Below are 25,316 nucleotides of genomic sequence, written 5' to 3' on the forward strand. Positions count from 1 at the left end.
GTAGCGTCATTTCAGATTTGGCTTGGGGGCAAGACCCTTTGATATAAGTAAAATTTCGCGTTTTTCACTGACTTACTACTATTCTATTGATAAAATCTATATAAATCTCGAACTCAGAGGGGGAAATGCCCCTCCCTGCCCCCTAAATGACGCCCCTAAGTTTATAATATTCATATTATAGTACGAGGGTTTATCAATTTATTTCACTAAAAGTAAAGTTCAATAAGGAAAGAGTAATTAAACATGTGTGAAACTAAAGAACATGTGTATTGTGTACGAGCAAGTAAGGGAAGTAATCAAAGGTGACAAGAAAAGAAACCAAAAGAAATAAAGCACAAATTGCTGGTACCAACATTTCTACTTAGCACACATATATAGAGAATTAGACATGTATCGAGGAAAACAAATATAAAAATAAAAGAGAGATCTAACACTGTTAACAGAGAAAATGCATACGCTAGAGAAAGCTGACTATCCGATTAATGTACTGTTGACATACTCAATAACGAAAATACAGAGTTCATTGAGATAATAGCTAATGAAGTACCCCACATCCGGTCTATTTTTTCTATCTTGCGAAGAGTGAATAAAAAATGGTGGGGGAGGGAGAGAAAAGGATGACCTAGGTGGTGGAGGAAATTGTAGTATTCCACACTTACAAAAAAATCGAAACAAGAGAATGAACGAATGAGATGATATGCGAGAGACAGAGGCAGAGAAATCGCCTGCAGACGGAAAAGGGCATAGTACGAAGAGGGATTCATGTGTAACGTTGCGAACAAATAGCTGCAACCAATCAGAAATACAGTTACATTTCTCTTGTCCTCTCTTAGCCCCCCGTCTCCCCCGCGCCCGTCAACGTATCCTGTTCTCTATTTTTTTTATCGAGACAACTTTTTTTTTTCGCTCTTGCATCACTTGTACCCAACCCACCTTTTCCTCTTGCTGAGTAAAACCCGGGACGCAATCCATGTTATTTGATTATTCGGGTGTGAATGGCATGGAGCGATGTTCTATTTACTGTTTTTAATGGGAGACGAGTGGCCTCTCTCCTTCTGGTGGCCATTTCCCCTCCACTGGCCCTATGAACCCTTGTTCATTCGGCATATTGGAGATGATTTGTTCCGCTTCCAACAACCCCCGGACCCGCATTGAAATGGGACATTGCTTCGCTCTTCCACCTCGAGTAAGTACAACCTAGAGAGACAAATCCTCAGGGACAGTCCATTGGTGGAAAAGTGACAGAGGAAAATGCGAACAAAATAATAAAAAAGAGACAAGACTAAAAGGAGAGAAGCATTGTACATCTTAACCACTACATACTCTCTGTATACCACTAGATCGCTCCAATCTGTTTTTCTCATTAACACATATCTTTATTTGCTGTTCCCTTTTTTCCTGTTTTTTCCCACCTTTTTCAGTCTCTGTATTGACACCTTTTTGGGTTATTTGCTTTAACCATGTTCTTGACTAATGCTGTAGGTTGAAACTAAATACGTATTTTTCCAATATTTGTTGTTTATCATTATTACTATTATAACATTCATAAATCAAAAACTTTAGTTCTATTCAACCTTTATGTCTTTTCTATACTCATGTTTAAAAGTACTCACCTCTCGTTTTTGAAAGCTGTCTGATACCAAGGTACGTGTAGACCTAAAATGTAAACAAGAAATAAATACAAGATTAGGAACAGAGACAAAACGTAACATTTAGGAAAGAAAACGTTTTCTTGTATTATTGAATAAAAAATTACCTAAATGAAACATTTGATTTTTCTCGTGTAATATTGCAGTCGGCGAATACTGTGTGGAATATGATGTTGTATGGATGATAGGTATGGACTCTAGATGGAGGAGCAAAACGGAGGTTAGAAGCTTTTGAAATGTGTTAATGAAAGTGCGACGGAAATGGCAGGTAACATTAAAAGAGGCAAATCGAATAATTGAACACATTACGAGACATGGAGAAACCATGCTATTGGCTATAAAGGGAAAGGCAGATGGAAAACTGAAAGAGTGATGGAAATTGTAGGAAAATAAAAAGGTGTATACTGAAGACTCTTTGAAGAGAAAAGATAAGCTAATTTGAATTATTGTAAGAAAACGAATCACACTATTGACTATGGAGGGAAGGGCAAAAAGAAAATATTGAAAGATATACTGAATACTTTCCGAAGAGAAAAGATAATTCGACACATTGTAAGAGAAGAAATCATACTGTTGACTATGAATGAAGGACAGAAAGAATACTGAAAGATTAATAGAAATGGTAGAAAATAAAGAGAAAGTATATTAAAAACTACTTCAAACAGAAGAGATAGGATAATTAGACACACGATGAGACATGGAGGAATCATGCTATTGACTATGGAGGGAATGAAAGAAAGAGAACTGAAAGAGTGATGAAAGTGGTAGGAAAACAAAAATGAGTACAATGAAGGTAACGTAAGATAATTGGGCACATTCTGAGACATGGAGGAATCACACTATTGTAATGTAGAAAATGTTATAAGGAAAATTACCTAGATGAAGACAGAGGTTGAAATATATAGACCAAATAATATCAGATGTAAGGATGATGAAGAATACAAGGAAACGAAAAAAGTTGTTAGAATAGAAAAGGATGAAAAGCAGTGTCAAACCAATCGAGGGATTATTGACCAAAGAAGATAAAGGGAATTTTAATTAACGAACATTTCGTAGCGTTTGAAATTTAATGTGAAGTGAATTGGCAGAATCTTAGCTGGATGAAACGAACGAACAACAAGGAAGTGTTAATGATAGGAGGATAGAGAAGAACATAAAAAAAGATGATTGCATAAGAAAAAATGTCATACTAGGTATATGATAGAAAATAGTGTGAAGAGAAAATAATGAATGCAAAAGACAGTGCTTCCGTAGTTTTTACATTTCCTCTTTCATTTCAATGCTAATTTGTACAGTTAGCAATGAAGTACTTATTTCAGAAATAAGAAAAGTCTCACTCAAGCAAAATTTATTATACCATTTGTAACATATATATATATATGTATTGAAAGTAAGTGAATTATAGCAAAATGATTTGTTTATTAATTAAACTATTGAATTACGTTTCACAATATGAAAATAAAGTAGGCGTTCAAATTTTGCGAATGCAATTCTTAAACTTGAAGTAGTGCATCTATAACTACTTGAATAGAGGGGAAAAAAATCGAAGATTCAATCTGTTATTCGGACGATGAATCCATATCAAAAAGCCATTACTCACTATTTCTTCCTGCTTTTGTTGTATGGATTGATGTCTAGCACAGGAATTGATGTATAAACAGGAATTGATGTCTAGCACAAAGATTGCAATAAAGGATAAAAATCAGAGGCGAAACATATTCTTGCGGTACTGAATCCATATTTAAAAAATACTATTTGTCGCTATCTATTTCCGTTTTAGTCATTGTGCGATCAGTCTTGCAACTAAGAAACCTAAATTTTCACCACTTTCGGTTTGAACAAATAGATGTAAGTAAAAGACAAAACTCATTCTTTGGATCTGAATCCTGTATCATACTGGTGTTGCTCTGTGAAAATCAGTATTGAAACCGGAAGTACTAGTAAATTTCAACCACATCTGGTTTTGGTAGACTACTGCTGGTTGTGGTGATATGTTCTTTCGAAATGCTAAATCGATTGAAAAAAAAAACAGCTGCTCGGTATCTATTACTGTTTACATTCTATGAAGATCATCATTGAAACCGGAAACAGTTGATTTGTACAGTTTCCGGTTTACATAGAGGGATAACGGAAGAGATGGATATTATTATTTTGGCCGTGAATTGCTTCAAGAAGAAACCTTTTTTTGTTTGTTTGTGCTCTATGCAAATCAGTATTGAAACAGGAAATAGTAATTTTCATTCACTTTCAGTTTCCGTAGAGTACTCCAGATGGTAATGGTATGTTCGCTTGAGACGGTGAATTGATTGCAGAAAGCACCTTCTCGCTATTTGTTACCATTTTCGTTCTATGGCGATAAACGCTGAAACCGTAATGATTAATTTCAACCACTTCTAGTTTGAATTGAGAGTTAACACAATAGATGAAGCCTACCGGTACTCTTGGGACGCTGAATTAGTTGTAAGAAAGAAACCCTTCTTCATATACTTTACCGTTCTTGTTCTGATACCTGAATGGACTGGCAGACAAAGCCGTTCTATAAGACCTTGACACTTATGCATAGCATAGTCTGGAAGTCTCATTTGAGAAATATGAACAAAATCAGTAGAATCATTTTCGATAAATTATCTGAAAAAAAAAAATCACTTCCATAGGTAAACTCTGGACTTTCCGAAGCCAAATGGTTGTGCTATATTACAAGATTACTTAATCAAATTATTTATAAAATGTCAATAAAAATCGTCTACTGAGTTTAGATGCAAGGGCACGATTAAAGTCCCAGCTATTTTGCAAACAAAAAGCAACACGAAGTGTTTTCCACGGCTTTCTTGCCTGGCAAATGTTGAGCTTTCTTGAACATTAGAACTTTAACGAAAAATTAACGGTACGTTCCACCTTCCTTTCCGAAGTATTACACAAAAATGCATTTTAAGTGAAGCATTGTGAAGAAAAAAAAGTGAAAAAGTTCAATGATCAAGGATAATTGATCACTCTTTTTTAGGTCGAACTAATTGTTTGTAGAGAGCTGCTATAGTACTCGCGCCCAGTCGTGAAGCTTGGGCTCTAAACCAAATCATAGAAATATTTTGCTTGAGCTTTAACACATCGGAAAACTTCGGTACAATTCGTGGAGCCGCTTCCCGAGCGCACACTTGGGGAAACGTCAAACAGCTGATATAGACCAACAATGTTGCCAAACTTTGAAGACGTAGTAAATTAATATTTAAAAAAGCATTTAAAAATTACCAATAATAACACCCCACAACACTAACCAGTGTAACAATTATTCTAAAATCGTAACAATAACACGAATAGTAACAACGAAAATATAACGCAATAAAAAAGCAATTAACAAAACGGAACTTAGCGCCAATCCGACAACACTGTACTCTCGGGAGATGTTTTCCGTATAGCGTGAGAGAAGACACTGACAAAATCTGATGGGTGGGGGTTGACGACTGGGACACACCCTCGCGTTCTATTGGGTGGTGAAATCTCTAGATCTAGGTCAAGCTTCACGAGTCGGCGCGAATACTATAGAGTAGTGTTCTATGACAAAAATGTTTTATTGAATGTTTAGTAGTCTTTGCATAACATATTTTCAAAACGTAGTAGTAAACTTAGTAGAACAATATTATCATTTAGAATGTATCCATTAACCAAAAATTCAGTTAAATATTTAACTTTTCAGGAGCTAAAGCAGTTGCGGATCTAGAAAGTAAAAACTGGGGGAGGGGGCAGTCAGAACCCAGTCTATGATAGGTATGTCATGAGTATACTACAAAGTTTCAAAAATATGTAAACAATAGCTTAAATTATTTTTGTCACTCAAAAACTGGCGTGGTGGATAGGGCCTCTGGCCCTAGGCTAGATCCGTCACTAAGCTAAAGACACCTCTTACCTGGACGTCACAATAAAGTATTTCCCAAACGTAGGTCGAGATGTAAAAGAAATTCGATATGAAACAAATACGGGTTTGAATCTGTTTCTTTGTTTACGATGGTTTTTTTTCTTTCTTGTTTGCCAGTTTGAATTTAGACGACCCATACAACATACATGAGAAGACGTATAACTTTCATCAAGGACTTGGTTAGGTTGTTGTTGACCTTTGTGATATGTCAGGTTACATACCTTACACTTGGTGGCCACCAATGAAGTGCCAACTCGAATACCAATAAAGATAGCCAGCCCTGGACTGAATGCAAGAACCATCAGTAATGAATGTTGTAAAGGCACTTTTTACATCGTAGAATCTATTACAGGAAAAGAAAGGTGTTACTTGAATCTCCACTGCTGAGTCATCGTCGATTGAAATGCGCTTCTATTAGCAAATTATTATTTTTTAAGGAAAGAATTACGTGGTATTATAGAATTGTTGTTAAAACATTTATTTACGACATATGAAATAAATTGCCTATGGTATTTTTAAGATAAACTTAAAAAATATCTTAATAGCTGAACCCTTTTGAATTTAAAAAAAAACTTACTTATGTCATATTGTAAGAATTATAATCTATTTTATTTATAAAAAACAGATGTCTCACTTGCCACACACTGTTCTGTTCGGTTGCTTGCCTGATGCTAATAAGCAGAGCAATCATATAAGCATAAAAAGCAGTAAAAGCATAATGGAATTTTCTACTTATGGCTGGTGCCATATCTATGATTTTGACCACTTTACATACCCAAATTTGCTAATCTTATAAGCATAATTTACAGAAATAATGCATAGTGCTTAATGCTTTCTATTCCAGAACCTTGTGTATGTGTATTAGAGACCTGCACGGGCCGAATTTTTCGGCCCGAGCCCAATCCAGCCCGAATGTACCTAGGCCCGGCTCAGCCCGGTCCCGAAAAGTTTTGGAGATTTTCGGCCCGAGCCCGGCCCGGCCCGGCCCGATAAGTTTTTAAAATTCTTGGCCCGCAGGCCCGATAAATTTTAGAAGTTTCATTTTGTGACATTTTTCACGGGCACACTTCTTCAACTTTTCCCTTTACTCCAATTATCGTTTAACGAAAGTCAATAATTATTAAAGAATTGCAATTAATCGGCCCCAGTCCAGCCCGACCTGAAGAGAAATCAGTGTCGGCCCGCCCAAGCCTGGTCAGTGCAGGTCTCTAATGTGTATAACAAAGAAAAATATGTTAACATATTTTGTGCCAGTGCCAAAGAAATACTAGTGCCAGTGAATAATCGTTGGGAGACTTGGCTCCAAGCAAGAAAATTTAACTAAGATTATTAGAGCTCATTGCGGAAGCGGATAGAAGAGGAAGATGAAGGAGGAAGTTTCGCTGTGACAAATTTCAAGGAACTAATTTGAAATGAAGAACAATGTCTTAAGTTCCAGCTTAATACCATAGGTAAAATTACAGATACCGTCTGTAAGCAGAAAAAAGTTTCAGAAGCTCATACTGTGAATGCAAGTCAAGTGTGGCTTATTCTTTCATCAGTTCAAGAAATTCTTCAAACTTCTGGCGTGTAGTGCATAAAGCTTGCAGGTTATATGAGTGGACATGACGTTGCTCCTCCAAATTTCGGAAACGCGTTCAGTGTCTGGATTAGTGCTGTTGAATTTTTGTGACATTTGCGGTTTTCGGTTTTTGAGAAAACCGGTTTTCTGAAAACCGAAAACCGCAAAAGCGGTTTTCAAAACCGAAACCGCAAATGCGGTTTTCAAAAACCGAAACCGCAAAAGCGGTTTTCAAAACCGAAACCGCAAAAGCGGTTTTCAAAACCGAAACCGCAAATGCGGTTTTCAAAAACCGAAACCGCAAAAGCGGTTTTCAAAACCGAAACCGCAAAAGCGGTTTTCAAAACCGAAACCGCAAAAGCGGTTTTCAAAACCGAAACCGCAAATGCGGTTTTCAAAAACCGAAACCGCAAAAGCGGTTTTCAAAACCGAAACCGCAAAAGCGGTTTTCAAAACCGAAACCGCAAAAGCGGTTTTCAAAACCGAAACCGCAAATGCGGTTTTCAAAAACCGAAACCGCAAAAGCGGTTTTCAAAACCGAAACCGCAAAAGCGGTTTTCAAAACCGAAACCGCAAAAGCGGTTTTCAAAACCGAAACCGCAAAAGCGGTTTTCAAAACCGAAACCGCAAATGCGGTTTTCAAAACCGAAACCGCAAAAGCGGTTTTCAAAACCAAAACCGCAAAAGCTCTTTTCGAAAGCGAAAGCCGCCCGAAACCGTGTTTGCGGTTTTATAAGGGATTGTCCTTTTCAAAGCAGAAACAATGTTTGCTGTTTTTAATTACACCTTTTAACAATTGTGAAAGCATCCATCGATCGAGACAAATGTATTGATTTATATGTGTGTTTTAACTTTTTTTTATTTGTTCCAAGGCTATTATTGTAATATGTGCAGCACAGTGCGAAAGGGATAGTTCGATGGTTGTACAAGTGACAGCTAAATTAGGGTTGCCATATTTTAAAATCAGAAAAGTGAGGGGTTCTAAACCGTAAGTATTGATGTGAACTTCTGTGTTACAAATACTGACCTGCGATCCTTTGTACTTTTTTTTTTTAGTTATTTCTTTGATGACACTTCCAATGTACTTTTCGGCTGCAGGGAAGCAAACTGGACCCCACCTGATTTTCATATGTGTTGTAAATTAGACCACAAGGAACACAAATCTGAAGGAATTTTGACATTTCGAATGTCGGAACTCGAGATACTAGAACTTATACAGTAGTTTTATGTAATATGTATAAAAGTAACGAAGAAAGTTCTGTCGCTTTTTGACCTATCACTTAGAGCATCGATATGTCATCTAAGACGTACCTGGAAGATCAAAAATAGTACCCATCAGTATCAATGACCTTCTGCCAACGTTCGGGTTGGGCATGGATTCCTTCGCGGTAGAACTTGGTTTGCCGTGAAGCGAAGAAGGTATCAAGTGCATTTAGCACCTCTACTACGGAGTTGAACTGGAGTCCTTTAAAGTGAGTGTCCAAGGAAAGGAACAGGTGATAACAGGACGGTACAATGTCCGGACAGTATGGCGGATGCAATAGTGTTTCCCATCCAAAGCGTAGGATAGTGTCCCGGCTCATTCTAGCTATGTGGGGCATAGCGTTGTTCCGTAACGAGGGAACCCCTTAGCGATTGAGAAGTGCTGGCTCCAGGGTTTTGAGTTTTTCTTGAACACGGCTCATCTGCTGACAGTACGCAGTTGCATTGATGTTCTGCTCTGACCACCCGGTAGCAGTTCCCGATGCACGATGTCGTGAGCAGTCCACCAAACACACAGGAGGACTTTCTGCTGCATTGCTGATTTCAGCTGTTTTGGAACCGGTTCGTGGGATTTTAACCAATGATGACGACGCCGTGAAGCTTCGTACAGGACCCACTTCTCAACACATGTCAACATCCTGTCCAGAAATGGCTCCTTCCTCAGACGAGACAGCAAAGAATCACAGGTGTCTGCACGCGTAGCCTTCTGGCCCGGAGACAAATCATCTGGGACACATAGACCCAACTTGTAGTGCTTCCCAAATTGATGGAGGTGCTGGAGAATGGTTTCTCCATTAACATTGAATAGTAAGACTATTCATGGCTTTGGATTAAATGTTTTAACAAAAGAGACACTGACCAAAGCTTAAAACTTTACTTTATTTTAAATTATAATTTGTAACTGTTTCAATTACAATTTCAATTAAATTATAATTTGTTATAACAACATTTATATATATGTCTGTATTTTCATTAATTTCGATCGTCTGAAGAAGGATATGCTAGATATCCGAAACAGTTAGAAATTATAATTTAAAATAAAGTAAAGTTTTAAGCTTTGGTCAGTGTCTCTTTTGTTATAACATTGAATGTTAGCCCAAGTTCCTCACATGTCTATCCACTGTTCGGCACCCTCACGAAAGGCCTGAGGTATCTTCCGCCCCGCTGCAGTGGCGTTTGATCCAAGTTTGAACTCGTACAGCATACACGCTCTTATGATGCTCTGTGGAGGTTCCATATTCACTCCGTCCTTACACAAGTTCACGTTGTAACTGAACTGCCACAACCAGGTAGAATGTTGGATATACCCACACCAACAACTGACCTTCGCCTTATCTCCATTCGCACTCAACTCACGGTATGAGGGTCAATTGAACATAGACCTCCACAAAAAGCGACAGAACTTTCTTGGTTATCTTTATATATCTCACAGGACATAATATGTTTCGTATAGAGAATATTGTGTTTTTTCATATAGATAGATAGCGTCTATATTAAACTTTAAGTTTTAATATCTCGAGTTCCGGAGGTCGGAATGTCAAAACTACTTCAGCTTCGTGTTCCTCGTGATCTAGTTTACAAAATATATAAAAATCAGGTGGAGTCCGGTTTACTTCCGTGGTCACTTTATGTTCGAATATCTCGAGTTCCGAAACTCGGAATGTCAAATTTCCTTCATATTCTTGTTCCTCGTGGTCTAATTTACAAAATATATAAAAATCAGGGGAGGTCCAATTTGCTTCCCTGCATCCTACGTTTCAAACGAAACCGTTTTCCAGAGTGTACATTTTGCTTCAAACTGAGTTCTGCCCTGGCTAGGAAACGTAAATTCGCTTCTATAAGAGTCTTGGAATTGTCGTTCGGCATTCTTTGTACCTTGTGAAGGCATGAATAATTCAAGTATGTTTGTTACAACATCTACAAACGAATATTCATTCGTATAGAACGTCCAATACATTACATTAAAAACACATGAACTACACAAAGAAAACCATTGTGCATTAGAGCAGATCTCTTATTAGCAAATGATTCTGCACACGTGCACTGCTCAGATAGCCCAGAGCCTGAGCCTGAGCGCGAGTCCAAATTTAACTCAATCGCGATTGAGATTGTCCGAGATGTAGCGGTTTACGTTGAATATACCATACCAACACTTTATCAACTAAGTCCTCCTAGATTTTTCTCCAATCCCCAAAAGCGGGTGGTTTTTCGTGATTAAGATATGTTTAAGAGGGAGACGAATATAGAACCTGAAAATCGGGTGGTACCCGCTAAAATAGGGTAATAAGCCAACACTAAGCTCAATAGAAATAAGGTATATCCCTATTTAAGATCACTACACATGCAACTCATGAAATTCAATTTGAAATATCATCCACTTAGACTGACATCTTTTATATTATTATTGCTCTTTCCCCTTGTTTTTAAAAATAGTACTGCCACTCTTTCTTTTGTTAACAAAAAGGCACCACCTCCCTTTCTTAATAAAAAAGAAAGAGAAAAGAAAGAAAAAATCTCTATCTCAATACACAATTTTATTGTTGATTTGTTGCCACTCCGATAAATATGAATGTTGTGGTTTTGCATGTGTTGACTGGTTTCTTATCGAAAGTCCCAGACACCTGCAGTAGTTTATACGTGAAGGAAACACCGATCATATTTTATTCTGTATCTTTTTACTTCCCAATAACGATAGCCGTGCCTCTTTGAGAAATTGCAACTTATTTTTTTATTCTGCCAATTGTAAAAGTATATTCACCAAGAATTTTCCTTCACTTTAAGACATTTTAAGAAAAAATAACTTCTTTTCCTTCTGCAAATTTTGATAATTTTTTCCCTACGCCGAGGGAAATTTCCCTCCATCTGGCAACTGTGAGCCGGAGTGGGGAAAGATTCTTAGCTGTTTTCTCGTCGTTACTTGATATTAGTGTGACATTTGCGGTTTTCGGTTTTTCAGAAAACCGATTTTCTGAAAACCAAAAACCGCAAAAGCGGTTTTCAAAACCGAAACCGCAAAAGCGGTTTTCAAAACCGAAACCGCAAAAGCGGTTTTAAAAAACCGAAACCGCAAAAGCGGTTTTCAAAACCGAAACCGCAAAAGCGGTTTTCAAAACCGAAACCGCAAAAGCGGTTTTCAAAACCGAAACCGCAAAAGCGGTTTTGAAAACCGAAACCGCAAAAGCGGTTTTGAAAACCGAAACCGCAAAAGCGGTTTTCAAAACCGACATTTCGGTTTTATGAAATTTCACTTTTTTCAAAAACCGGTTTTCGGTTTTTTCAAAAACCGATTTCGACAGCACTAGTCTGGATCCCACCCGCGTAAATCCAAATATGTTTGCAGAAGGTCAACCGACAAAATTGAAGCGTCCCTCTCAAGCGGATATACTTTGGAATAATTGTATTTTTTTTTTCAAGACGAAATTACTTCCGTTTTTCCCTTTTCCTTTTGGAGGAAACACCTGGATAAAATGGCAAAATTAAGTACCTTGGCCATAAAAGCATTAACCGTACCCCCTTCTAGTACTTCACTTGAAAGGAGCTTCTCGACTCTAAACTGAATTTTAAACCCACTCAAATCTTAGTTTACGGAAAAAAATCTTCAAGCTCACTTGCGGCTTACTTTTAATATGGGAGCTAACAGAAACATTGACACCATCTGCGATAGCGATAATGAAGAAGGTTGAACACAAGACAATAAAAGTTTTTGTTTTCAAATATCTGAATTCTCTATTTATGTTGACATTTTAGGTGTAATTTGTTTGAATTGTGGAGAATGTTGTATTGATACAACTTTTAGTTGAAAAAAATAATAATTTCATACACACTTTTACTGATTGTGTAATAAAAACGAGTAAAATAAATCAAATATGTAATAGAAATGGGTAAAAATGAAGTGTAATTCAAGGAACACCATATTAAGGTTAAAATTTAGGAAAAAACATAATAAAGCATAATGTAAAAAATAAAGCATAAAGTTGGTTGCCCTACTAATAAGTGTCACTGGCTTGCATGCAAGCAACTTGCTGATTTGAAACCACTATTGTGACGATTTAGTTGGAACTTGAAAACTATGTTATTTCAGTTTAATTATTTCAAGACAGCAAAGGGCAGTAGCCATTTACGTTTGCGCATTAAGATTTGTATAGGGTGACCCAATAAAAACTCTCACACTTTTAAGATTAATAAAATAAAAAGTATGGCAGATAGAAAATTGTTTGTTCGCAACTGTAAAATTATATCTTTAACATTTAGTAATTGTCTTGGTCTGATATACATTACTTTGTTCTCTTATGCAGGGGTGCCCACAAGGGGGGGCTATGACGCAAAGTGCGTCATTGAAATATTTGGGGGGGATTAAAAAATCTGTATAAATATGTTTGAGGGAGTGTAAAAATTAATCGAAAAGAAGATTTTTTCATGGAAGAACACCTACGGGTAAACAATTGGGGGGGTGCGTCATGGACATAAGGATGGGTGGGCACCACTGTGAGTTGAAATGATAAATCCAGTAATCTCCAACTTTTTTTACCTGCTGTAGCACTATCAGTGGAAGGACGAGAGGAGTGGTTATCCTTTTCGCTCACCAATCTTCTAATGTTTTCAGTCGTCATTATGGTTTGACCAGAAGGTCATTGCGCGTATGCATTTTTCAAACGCAGCAGTTCTGTGATTAGAAGTTCCGAACAACGAGCTCAGCCTTAAAAGAAAGAAAAAAAAATAGCTGACCCAAAAGCTGAGAATATTGAGCAATTACAAACTTTAGTTTTCGGATTTAGGATTGTAGATTTCTGGGTTTTCGGCATCTAAGGCCATGTTAGCCCGTCTCTTATGAGGGATGACGTTTCTCGGTGAGCACATTATCCAGGGAAAAAAAGGAAGGAAGTGGCCTGGGACCTATATGTTAGGTACCACCCCGGCATTTGCTTGGGGTGAACGAGGAAAACCCAAGAAAACCTCACTCAGGATGACTGGGCTGAAAAAGCTTTTTTTTTTTTTTTTTAACACTTCTTCGACCGAGTGCTCCCACCGGGATCTAGTCCTCAGAAACCGCCTTCAAATTGAATTGTCAATTGCTTCATTTCAAATCAGAAGAAAGTGATTATAAACTGTTTTCAATTCCATTTTATACTTTTGAATAAATATATTTCTACCTATAATAGTGTTTGTTTTATTACCCTTTAAAATGAGGAGGGTTGTATTGGGGTCACCCTGTACAATCTATATCAGCTGGCAGGCAAATTGAAAATAATAATAAATTTGCTAATTGTAAACAACTGGCTTTTAATTTAACGAAATTTAAATCAAAAGGGTATAGGAAGCGAAAGGCTTGGGTTCAACAACACTTTTTCTAATGGAATACAAACAAACTCACTAAGCTATTTTTGTTTAAAAAATAATAAAACAGAAAAAAAATCCTTTAAAAAGTACTCATTCTAGACTTGGCCAAATAAAATGGCTTATTTCATATGGTAAAGTTGTTAATGTTTTTCTTTTATAATTGAGTCGGTAAAGAATTTCTTCTGCCTTTTGCCGCAATATTTATTTATGAAATAGAGAGAAAAATAGCCTGGAACTTTTTTGAAACTGATATTTAAAAAAATAAAAAAGCAATAAAAGAAATTATCTCTAACGATAAACTATCCATTTTGGATTTTTTGTTTTCAAGAAAAACGGTTGATTTGATTTTCAAGATTGTTAGTGAAATTTGAACGAGATCGCCTAAATATTTTTTTAACCATCAAAAAAATCTTACTATCACCAATAAATATAACACTTTAGGACCTTTCCAAGAGAAATAACAAATAACATGTTTTTCGAGTTTTTAATGAAATATCTACTCAAGAAATACGAACAAAATCGATTACAGCCGTTTTCGAGACAGTCGCAAATTTCAATCTTCACTTACAATTAAGGTACTCTTATTTTTGGTGACGGGAACGAGATTTAACCTCTCTCCATGGAGAACAATATGTTGAGCGATGTGATCTTACTCTTTTCGGTGTGTAGGAGTCACAGAATATGTAAATCCGTTGAAATCACTAAACCATATTATTAAATTTTTTTATCTTATATTGTTACTATTTGTAGAAATGTAAACTTAAAGAATATGGGATGACAATTGCTACAAACGCATCCAGTTTATGGCAATGTTAAATTTGGATAAAAGATGTAAAAATTGGTTGCTAAGAGTTTGTTGATATATTTTTTAGTTTCTTATGTCAGAATTTGTTCGTACTAGTTGTTTAATATTCGTTGCTAGTTCTTAGTAAAGTTCATATCCTAATTAGTCTTGAATGCAGTTATGATATTAATACAAGAAATAATGTGTGGCAAAACAATTATTTATATAAAGAATCATGTGCGATATAAGGACACTAATAAAACCAACTATATAGAATTGGGATCCAAGTTGGATAATAGTTATAATTATATTATTATTATTATTATTATTATTATTATTATTATTATTACACCAACCTTCGTTCATTCCTATTGTCAGTTCGTTAGGTATGAAAGGTCGGATCTCGGAAAGACAAAATTTGGTTATTTGTAAACGCCGCCAGATGGTGCTAGTGTATCGGCAGATGACGGGTACATAGCTGCACATTAGTAGCAAATCAAGTAAGTACTAACGTATCATGTGATCGTGTACACAACATGGACGTAAGACGAAGTGCTGTTAAAATTCGAAGAATAGATTTTTTCGAATTTCGAAAAATTTGGATAAAAGTAACAAGTAATAACGGATAACGAATCATTTATCTGGGTAACGAATAATTATTATATCTTTTATCCGGATATCGAATTATTGCCTGAACAATTATTCGAATTACTGTCCGAATATTGAAGATGAACATTCGAATATCAACAGAAAAATTATTCGTATATTTATTAGAATAATAGCTGTTTGTCACAAGCTTTCGTCTTGCTGTACACTATAGGTTAAAATTTGTAATTATTTACATTAACTTTTTTTTTGTCGCCTACCAACTAACATGCGGCTACACAAACATTGATGCTCAAAAATAATCTAAAGAGGGTCACAACTGTTGTCTTAATAACAAACATGAAACCACATTAATGTTCAGCATTATCGCTATTCATTTTCAAGTAATTAAATTGAATCAATGCAGTTTAGAGTTGCAATTAAATCGTCACCGTAGAAGACACAACTATTGTAATATTCGGTAGAGTAACGGTACACGGGTGCTTTTTCCCTCATCTTTTATCATGAAAGATATTTATACAGTTTGTACGAAATATTACGTACAAGTAAGTAATTTTCTATTTGTCTCTAAAAGTTATTTCCTCTCAGTTAAGTATAATTGGATCTTCTGTCCATTGCAGCATGCAGGTTTGAGGTTTGCTGATTAAGAATGACCCTGCCCGTTGCAGATAGTTCTAAAGGAACCTCTTTTCCGTTGCAGCACAGAGATAGGATTAGAGAAGTCTCTCCCGCCCGTTGCAGCTTGGAGAGAAGGGAAAATCTCTTGCCCGTTGCAGCTAGAGATAGATAACAAAACTGTTAAGTTCTGCCTAGAGGCGTCCGTTTATATAAACATACTTCGGAGACGAAGCCTGTGGAGAGGTCGAAGGGGTGGTCTTCGCGTCTCTTCGTGTTCTATCGGTAATTAGGCATCCGTCGTATGTTTGCTGGTGCTTCTACAGAAACACGTAATTTTGCATACTAATACGAGATGCTTCCAATATGACGAGAGATTGCAATATTAATGCTCAAATCTAAATATTGTTATGGCCTTGTTTTATTTTTAAATTATTACATCGAAACAATGCAGGTTTCAATTTTGCTACTCGTAAACCGTCACTATAGTTTTACATTTGCAAATTCCTTACACGCTAGTATAATCTATTGACTTTTGGCAGGTAACGCACATAGCGGAGTGCGAGTGTTAACTAATAGGAATTGGACATTTTAATTTTACTCTAAGGATTTTAAGAGCATTGTACAGCACTCATACGTTTGAGTTTTATTTACGAACTTAATCACAACGCATCAAAGACAATCAGGAAACATTAATAGAGAGTTTCCTACAGTTAACGAACGAACACATTCAGCAACGTTTCAAACAAACAAAAAACAAGAAAAAAATCCCGATTCGGCAGTATGACAGTATGACAGTATGACAGCCTCGATACGTAGGCAAGTGAGCACTAGTGAGTAACATATTGAAACGGGCATGGCAGTAACATTGGATATTTATTATTCTACAGCTTTCTGACAGTTGTAACAACTTGGAAAAGTCATGAAGCAAGCAGGATAAGTCGGTTCTCCATAAGCTCACTGAACAACGCATGATATGACACCTGGAAGTGTGCTTTTCTGTACTCTTCCAGAAGGAAATCTTCAATTTTACCAATGAGTATTATCTGAAGAAAAATGGATATTATGTACGGTAATGGTCACCGCTCTGTACAATGACTAGATGTGATGAGGTAAAAAAAAAAAAAAAAAAAAATACATGCCGAATCCGATCCTTCATCCACGGAAAATAATGATTGGTGGTTTGCTGCTGGTTTTATTCAATATTCGTTCTTGAAAACAGTACAAATACTGAACGCTGAAAGTATTGCACCCAGCCGGAAAATGTACTTAAAAATAAATAATTACGATTAGAGTGAATTTGATTGATCAACTGAAATGAAATTTTATTTTGTTATGACAACGCAAAACAGTATTTGGCAAGTACTATACAACCTGCACTATAAGTCTTTCGAACCCAGCATACTCGTGACATTTCTAACCGACACTTTTGATGCATTTCAAACTTTTTTTTTTTACGGAAACAATTGTGAATACGCAGGTGCAAGGAATTCTTTTGAGAAGATTCTTGAGTCCAGTACGTCGAACTCTTTACAAAAACTGTCTTAATACACTAATGTTGTGAAAAATGTACAGGAACTAATTGTATCTATCTTAGTCCTTTTTCGTCCACTTGCTACCGTCACCACAAGCAAATGGAGTGTGTTATATGTATTTTCAAATGAGTATGAGAACTGTCAATATCGTGAAAATTTTGTGCGCGCAGAAGTGTCACGTCTTTTCCACTTGTCTAGCGTTGTTATAACACAGCTCACTTTATGCATACTTGTATCGAGATGAACACATTTAGTGTAAGTCATAGAACTACATCAATTTCTTTATCAATTATTTGAAAAATTAATATCCTATAGTTTCAGTGCGAACAACTACATATGATAATTATAACTAACATTTCGTTAATATTTTGCATTCTGGAGTAAAAATTAAAACATTCTGATTCTTATATTTATTTATACTAATAAGCAAAAACTTCTGAAAATCTAATTGCCTCTCAGAATGATCCTATAGAACGTATCTATGATGATTGCTCCATCTATTTTACAAACAATCTAAATCTTATGAATATGATTGTTTTGGAAATACTGTATTAGTTTGTAATAAGAATCCATTAGTAATTAATTCACCAACCTAAGATAACATTAGAATTAAACAATAAATGAACAAGGATAATATTATAAACTATGAATAATGTTTAAAATGCTGTTTTCTTATAAGGAACAAGAAACAATGAGGGTTGCCATTATTTTTGACTTATTTTAGTTTAAAAGAACAGCGTCTGCAATATAAATAACAATAATATAATATAATATAAGAATAATTTAAGAATTGAAAAAATACGATTGGAAATAGCTAGTATAGGGTAACTAACTGTACAAACACTGCATCTTCTGATTTTATTCAAATGATGAAAACCGGCATAAGTAAATCTTGTATTAAAATTGAAAACAAAAATAAATAAATAAATAGTTTTGCAAAATAAAAACATGGATAACAAAAGAGCTAATAAACTCTATATGAGAAAGAGATAGGTTAAGTCTGTAATAATAATAAATATAATTTAGATGTTAAGGAATTTTATAGAAAGACTATCTGAACCTGCGCTATTTACACAGCGCATAATTCTAATATAAGCGTGAATCTTCTTCCCACTTCTCACTATATCTGTGCAAGTCCCTTTACGAACACAAGTACAGGAGAGGAAGATTCTCCAAGGGAATGAACTGCTATAGACAAACATATAAATGTAGTATTTTAATATATAGAATGTTGGAGTGAGTTTGTGATAAACTTGAATAAGTGATAAATGATACCAAATGCAAATATTTTTTTCTTATAATTTCATATCCGAGTACGCGTCATTGTGGGTCCACAAGCCTTCGAAGTTGCCAACTTGCAATAGGTTTTGTCATTCAGATTAAAGCAAAGCGCCTGAAATGTCCATCAACCCGCTATACGTAGTTTCTCTACTTACTGCCTTTCGCAAGAGCATCAACCTTAACATGCTAGTGGCTATATTAAATTAATAGGGTCAAACCGACGCCTAAAATGTGGAATAAAAAAAAATAAAGACAATTATTATTGTGAAGGCAAATCTACACAAAATTTGAAATCGACCATCGAAAACGACATGTTTCTACCATTTGTGGTAGAGGTCTGCACGGACTCGGACCAACAAAGCATATATTACTTCGGGCCCGGGCCAGGCTCGGGCCGTAAATTTTGAAATATACAACCATGTTTCTTGGGCCTTTTCGGGCCTAACTTTGTAAATATACTGTACAACGATATTTATTGCACCATTCTATCTGGAGAACTTTTAAAGCACAACTGGAAAATTAAACCTCTAACTGCTGTAAATAAAAACACAACTTTTGCGTTAATTAAGTTTCTGTAATTCGGGTTTATTTTGGGCTCATTTGATTATCACACGAACTCGGGCCGGGCTCGGGTCTAAATGCTAAAATATATTTCGGACTAGGGTCGTGCCTCACATTATAAATTCAGGGGCCGGGCCGGGACTCACATTATAAATTTACAGGCCGGGCTGGACCCGAGCTGAAAATTTCGGCCAGTGCAGACCTTTAACTTGTAGTTTTCGAGATCTCATTGTCGAAAGGATTGGCTACAAACATATATACTTTCCTTGACCACTCGTCAATTATTTGACGAAGGGTCGTATCTCAAAATCTCACTTTTTTTTAGACAAATAAAGAAAGAAATATAGTTCCACAGAGGAGGAAAAGAGGTAAATATGCAATAATTGATCATTAATTTCACATAATTATTATCTGGAATAGGCGACAAATTATTACATATTCAACTGCTTTCCTGTTCATTTAATTATTATTTCTTTCTTTATGTCAGAAAAAGTGACATTTTGAGATACGACCCTTCGTCAAATAGTTCACAAAGCATTTTAATGTATCGATGATAGAAATAAACTTATACAATTAGTAAAAAAAGTTAAAAACTATTTATTAAAGGAAACAAATTTTCATTGTATAATAACAATATTAGCAAATTATGGAAAGTAATGACCAAATTATAGATTTAAAAAAACAACGAGAAGCAAGTAGAAATAAATTAAGTAAACATAAAAGATGGGTTGGTAACAGTTGAACATGACCCTATATTAATAATATAAACTTTTAATGAACATTTTTTTCAGTGTTGGCAAAAAAAAGTATTGAACATAGATATGACAAATAAAATAAAATAAAATTTAATTTTAACTTCGGTGCCAAAATTGTTAATTCCATATTTTTTTTTACGCCAATTACTGAAAAAGAAATTGAACATTTTTTAAAAAACAAATTATCACACAAAAACGGCAACAGGTACAGATGAAGTATATTGTCAAGCGTATTGAAACATGCAAAATCTAATATACTGAAGCCTTAACACCATATTTTTAACCTAAGCTTGGAAACAAGTATATTTTCTGATGAGATTGAGATTCTGTAATAAAACCAATATACACAAAAAAGGTCCAAAAACTTATCCTAACAAGTATGGATTCAATATAAATTCTCACTAAAGATATACCACATTGACTTGACACTTAGTCTTCCGTTAAGAGTGCTGCTATCGGTTGAAGGAATTCCACTCCCTTTCGTCATCCGCTCTCTCGCTTACCAACAGCTGAACCCTCATTGGCTAAACGCGTGGGCGTGTGAGGGTGTGAGTTTTTGGTTCGCATTTTTGCCACGGCTCAACACATTCTAGCAGCACTATAATTACTCCAAACCAATGGTTCTCAACCTTTTTTGACTGACGATACACTTTACTGAACGTCCGGGACATCGCAACACACTTATTTGGTATTTATTATTATTATTAATAATAATAATAATAATAATAATAATAATAATAATAATAATAATAATAATAATAATAATAATAATAACCAGTTAGTTTTTATAATGTCTGTATATAGTACTGAGCATAATTCTTATCGCTCGTGGTGTTGATTGATACATCTGTCTCGATTTTAAATAATTATTTTTAAATTTTTCATGATTTTTAAATTCTAAAAATTTCGTGACATACCTAAGGGAACTACGTGACACACCAGCACGTCGCGAGACATCGGTTGAGAAACTACTAGAAAAATGTATCAAGAGAGGGTTAGTTAGTTTTCTTGAAAAAAAAATCCAATTCTTTCCATCTAATGAATATGGTTTTCTGACTGGTCAATGTGTATAAAATGAGGTAAACAATTTAACGGGAATTGTAAAAATGTTGATAAACCTAGAAAGGTTATTTCAGTTTTCCTAGATGTAGCTAAAGCATTCGATACAATATTACAGAATATCCTCTTAAACAAGCTTGAAAGTTGTGAAATACAGGAAATGAAATGAAATTTTTAAGTTTTACGTCCCACGGATTAGGCTAAAGAAGACGGTGATGATGAGAAATGAATGAAATAGTTGAATGAAGAAAGTGCGAGGAAACGGAAGAACCCCGAGAAAACCCACGAGCACGGTGTTTGTCCAACACAAAGTCCACACGGCGCGAGCTGGGGTCGAACCAGGGATCCAAGCACCGGAGGTGAACGTTCTTCTATCACTGAGCCACCGCGACCCCTTGTGAAATGCAGGGTATATCACTATCTTGGTTTAAGAGCTATCGGAAAGACAGAAAGCAGGCTGTAAAAATATGTAATTCACAAAGTAATTTTACATATGTAAAGCAAGGAGTTCTCCAGGGAACTACATTGGGTCAATATCATTCGTAATTTATATAAATGATTGATGCATTTTAAAAATGGACGAATATATACAATCATTTATCGATGATACTTCACTTATGTGTACTTGTAAAACACAGGCGGAGGTATTCATGAAGACTGAAACAGAATAACATACAAAATGATGCAGAACGCATACAGACATGATGGTCTTAGTCGAAGTAAAACGCGCCAAACCACACCATTTTTTTGTGCGTCATGTTTTGGCCAAATAAAAGATCACGTTCCTTGAACACCCCAATATTCACCCGATTTGGGCCCAGTGGACTTCAAATCTGCCTTCAAGGGGGAACGTTGGTAGGATATTGTATCGGTTCAAGCCAATTTGATGTTTGGATGACTGGCAAAAACGTTGGGACAAGTGCATGTAATGCTGACTATTTTGAAAAAGACCATCAACATTTGGAGGATTAGTACAGATAATTAGTCTATGTTTTATTCATTTATGATCATTTTTTTATTGATCAGCCCTCGTATGTCTGAGGTCATTCATCTACTTCATTTGTTGTCACGAATTCTTAGTAAACTCTATACATACATTATTTTTACTTATTTATATATCATCCTCAGCTTATGTATTCAAACTTGTGAGAATGGCAGTCTCTACTTGTGAGAAAATAAGAGTGGAATCATGAGATAGTGAGAGTAAGATAGTTATATAAAGCACATTCTGCAGTGAATAAGTGGCTATAACGAGATTCCATCCCCCAAAGTTTTAGACGACGAGGTTTTGGTTACGTGAAATTTTTGTCCCACGAACTTTTGAGCGACGACGTTTTGGGCGTACACCGTGTCAATTAGACAGAAAATATATGTAAATTTGTCATAAGTACTGATTTTTGTATTATTCCAAGTGAAAACGTGAGGAGGAAACAAACTTCATCATTAAAAACCAGTAAGCCACAAGAAATGACATTTGTAATATCAGTAAAGACTCTAGCTCATATTTCTTAAGCAAAATCAGACTAAGTACGATGAATTACGCCGACCGACACCAGGGGCATAATTTGGAGAGGCCCTCCTGATTTTGAGAAACACATGCATTTTAATAAACTAACAGAATAACAGTCATTCGCCTAAGGAGAATACGTTTCATTCTGAACATAAAGAGAACCAAAGCTGTCACCAATCAACTTAGAGATCCCAAAAATTATTAATTCAACACTCATATCTCTTACGAGTAGTATTGGGGTCTGAATTTGGATTTAAATGACATCGGGAATGTCACCGTTCATCTGAGCGACTTCGAAAACTATGGATTAGACACTAATATCGGTAATTTCGATCATTTTTATATACCTCCCCCACCCCAAGTTGCGGGACTGAATTTGGATTTAAACGGCATCGGAAGTGTCACTGTTCATCTCAGTGACCTCAAAAAGTATGTATTCGACTCTAATATCCATCATATATATATATATATATATATATATATATATATATATATATATATATATATATATATATATCCCCTTCCCCCTCCCCTAAGCTGCACCGTCAAAGTCAAATGATAAAAACCATCCTAGGTCCAAATTTCATCTATGTTGAGAAATTTTGATCGAGATTTGTTGGGTGGTTCAAGAATTATTAAGGCACTAACATAATCACTTTCATTCTTATTTATATAGATTATATACTGATATACGAATTAAACACGCGAAAATCTTGTGTCGGTGGATAGTCTTGGTCCTCCTTGGCAAAAACTGAAAATGGCGCTACTGGCCCACGCTAGTACAAATGATTGTTACCAACTTGACATCAATGTTGGTAACATTGGCCATAACGTTGAACCATCAAGTTAATTCGACCGGAAATAGAAAAGGAAACGGAAATCTCAGCTAGGGCGAAGAGAGAAAGAAGGAATAAGAGTCAGAATGAAAATCAAAAACAAAAGGATAGGAGAAAAAACCAGAAACGGTGTAGAATGAAGGAAATCAAGCAAGCTAGTTGCGGAGGGATGTGTATGGAAGGAAGCAAGGGGCATTAATAATAGTACCAGTAGTATTAGTAGTAGCAATGGTGGAAGCGGACGACAAAATGCAAGACAACAAGAGTTGTAAGACATTTTTTTCTTCGTGTTGTGTGCTTTGTGCAGATCCAGAGACCCGGAACCACCCAATCAGGCATTCTCTGATAGATTCTCAGCTTGGTAGCTTGAACGACCAATTTATATCTGTGACGTCTTTTTTTTTTTTCCTCTCCTTCTTCCTGCCTGCGTTACCCAATGCCTCGTGGGGATTGCTGTCCACTGAAACACCATTTGTTTTGCTGGTAGATGTGACCGACGACCACACACACACACATACAGTACACGTACACACATTCTGAGAGAGAAAGAATATAGGAATCACATGTAAGTTAAAAGAAACAGACATGTTCGCGCAATCACGTACATTCCGTCGTTTCTTACTGAGAGGGCAGCACCTACCTACTAGTCCAGAATATCCCCTACCCCCTCTTTTTTTATTTTTCAGCCACTAAGCGCTTTTACTTCCATTTCTTGCTTCTCTTTTCACCCCTTTTGTGGACATATATAAGCAACAAGTAAACCAGTACAGCTACCTCCGATAGTAATAATAGTAGTAATCATTGTAGAAGCAGTAATATAAGATAGAAAAGTCTCCCAAATGTCACATGTTGTGACAACTACATCACATGAAGAACAACTCAGCCTTAAACTAGTCGCATACCGAAAAACAACCGACCACTCACTAACACTTTTGTTGCATACCAGAAAGGGAGAAAAAAAGAAGACATCAGGTTGATTTTCTACTCTTGAGTCAGGTCGATCCTGTTGTTGTTCCCGTTCTCTTCATGTCTTTTCGACAGTTGATAGTTTGTTGGCTGTGACTAGACTGGATCCCCAAAACAAAAAGAAGCTTCTAAAAATGTTTTCTACAAAGAAGAATTCTCAATTTCTCCTTTCGCTACTTCTTTCGTTTGTGAAAACAAAACAGCAAAGGAGAGACCACCATAGTGTTAGAGTATGTGTCTCTTGACCAGAAGCGCCTATATGCAGAACGTAGCGTCCTTGCAATTGTCAATAGCATACCACGCATTTGCTGGCCTATTTTGCCTCTCCTTTCCCCTCCCGCAATCTTTGAAGCATCTCTCATGACTATTGGTGATTCTGGTTAACAGACTTTGTTGAAAGAACCTAATTGTTAACACAATGCGTATTTTTAGACGTCAACAGGATTTTGAACTATTTGAATTGGAGGAATTCTGATATTTTTCATCCTGAAAGCTACCTTATTTCTTTTACCGTTCTCAGCGTCCTCGAGACTAACAGAGCGAATATCATTATATGCAATTGACAAAAAGATATTTTTTTTAAAAAAAATAATTCATTATTTAATACATGGAGAAATAATAAGACGCAATAATAGTATTTTTAGTGTCAGATTATTCTCTCTCTCTTTTTTAATGAAAATCTTTCTATTTAACGTCCCACATTTATGCCTTTAGGCTAACGGAGACGATAAGTACATAGGTGAATAATGATGGAAGAACTGATGGAATGAGAAAGTAGGAGACAACGAGAGCACACTATGAAAATCCACGGACACAATGTTGTCTACCACAAACTTACTTGACCGGGGATCGAATCATGGACTCCATGTACCAGAGGTAAGCGTTCTACCACTGAGCTACCGTGACCCTTGGTTTTCTTTTCAAAATAAGAAATATAATTCTATGATCCGTATTTACGTCCTTTGCCAGCAGTAATGCTTTACAGTACGGGAACCTATAGTTTCAAATGAGATTTGAGCCACTATAACTTGTTTAGTTTATACGTAAATCTGGCACCGGGAGTATATCATGGCATATATCCTCGTTCA

General features: G+C 35.9%; 1 long non-coding RNA gene across 1 annotated transcript in view; it reads right to left on the minus strand.

Annotated features, from left to right (window-relative positions):
• Positions 1-25,316, minus strand: part of LOC145686758 (uncharacterized) — a 486,291-nt gene that overhangs the window by 244,322 nt on the left and 216,653 nt on the right. Inside the window, exon 2 of the long non-coding RNA XR_014131648.1 lies at positions 1,614-1,656. This is a non-coding gene — a long non-coding RNA (uncharacterized LOC145686758). The remainder of the gene's footprint in view (positions 1-1,613; positions 1,657-25,316) is intronic.

Source organism: Thermobia domestica, chromosome 1, assembly GCF_964235325.1.
Source record: "Thermobia domestica chromosome 1, izTheDome1.hap1.1, whole genome shotgun sequence".
NCBI lineage: Eukaryota > Metazoa > Arthropoda > Insecta > Zygentoma > Lepismatidae > Thermobia > Thermobia domestica.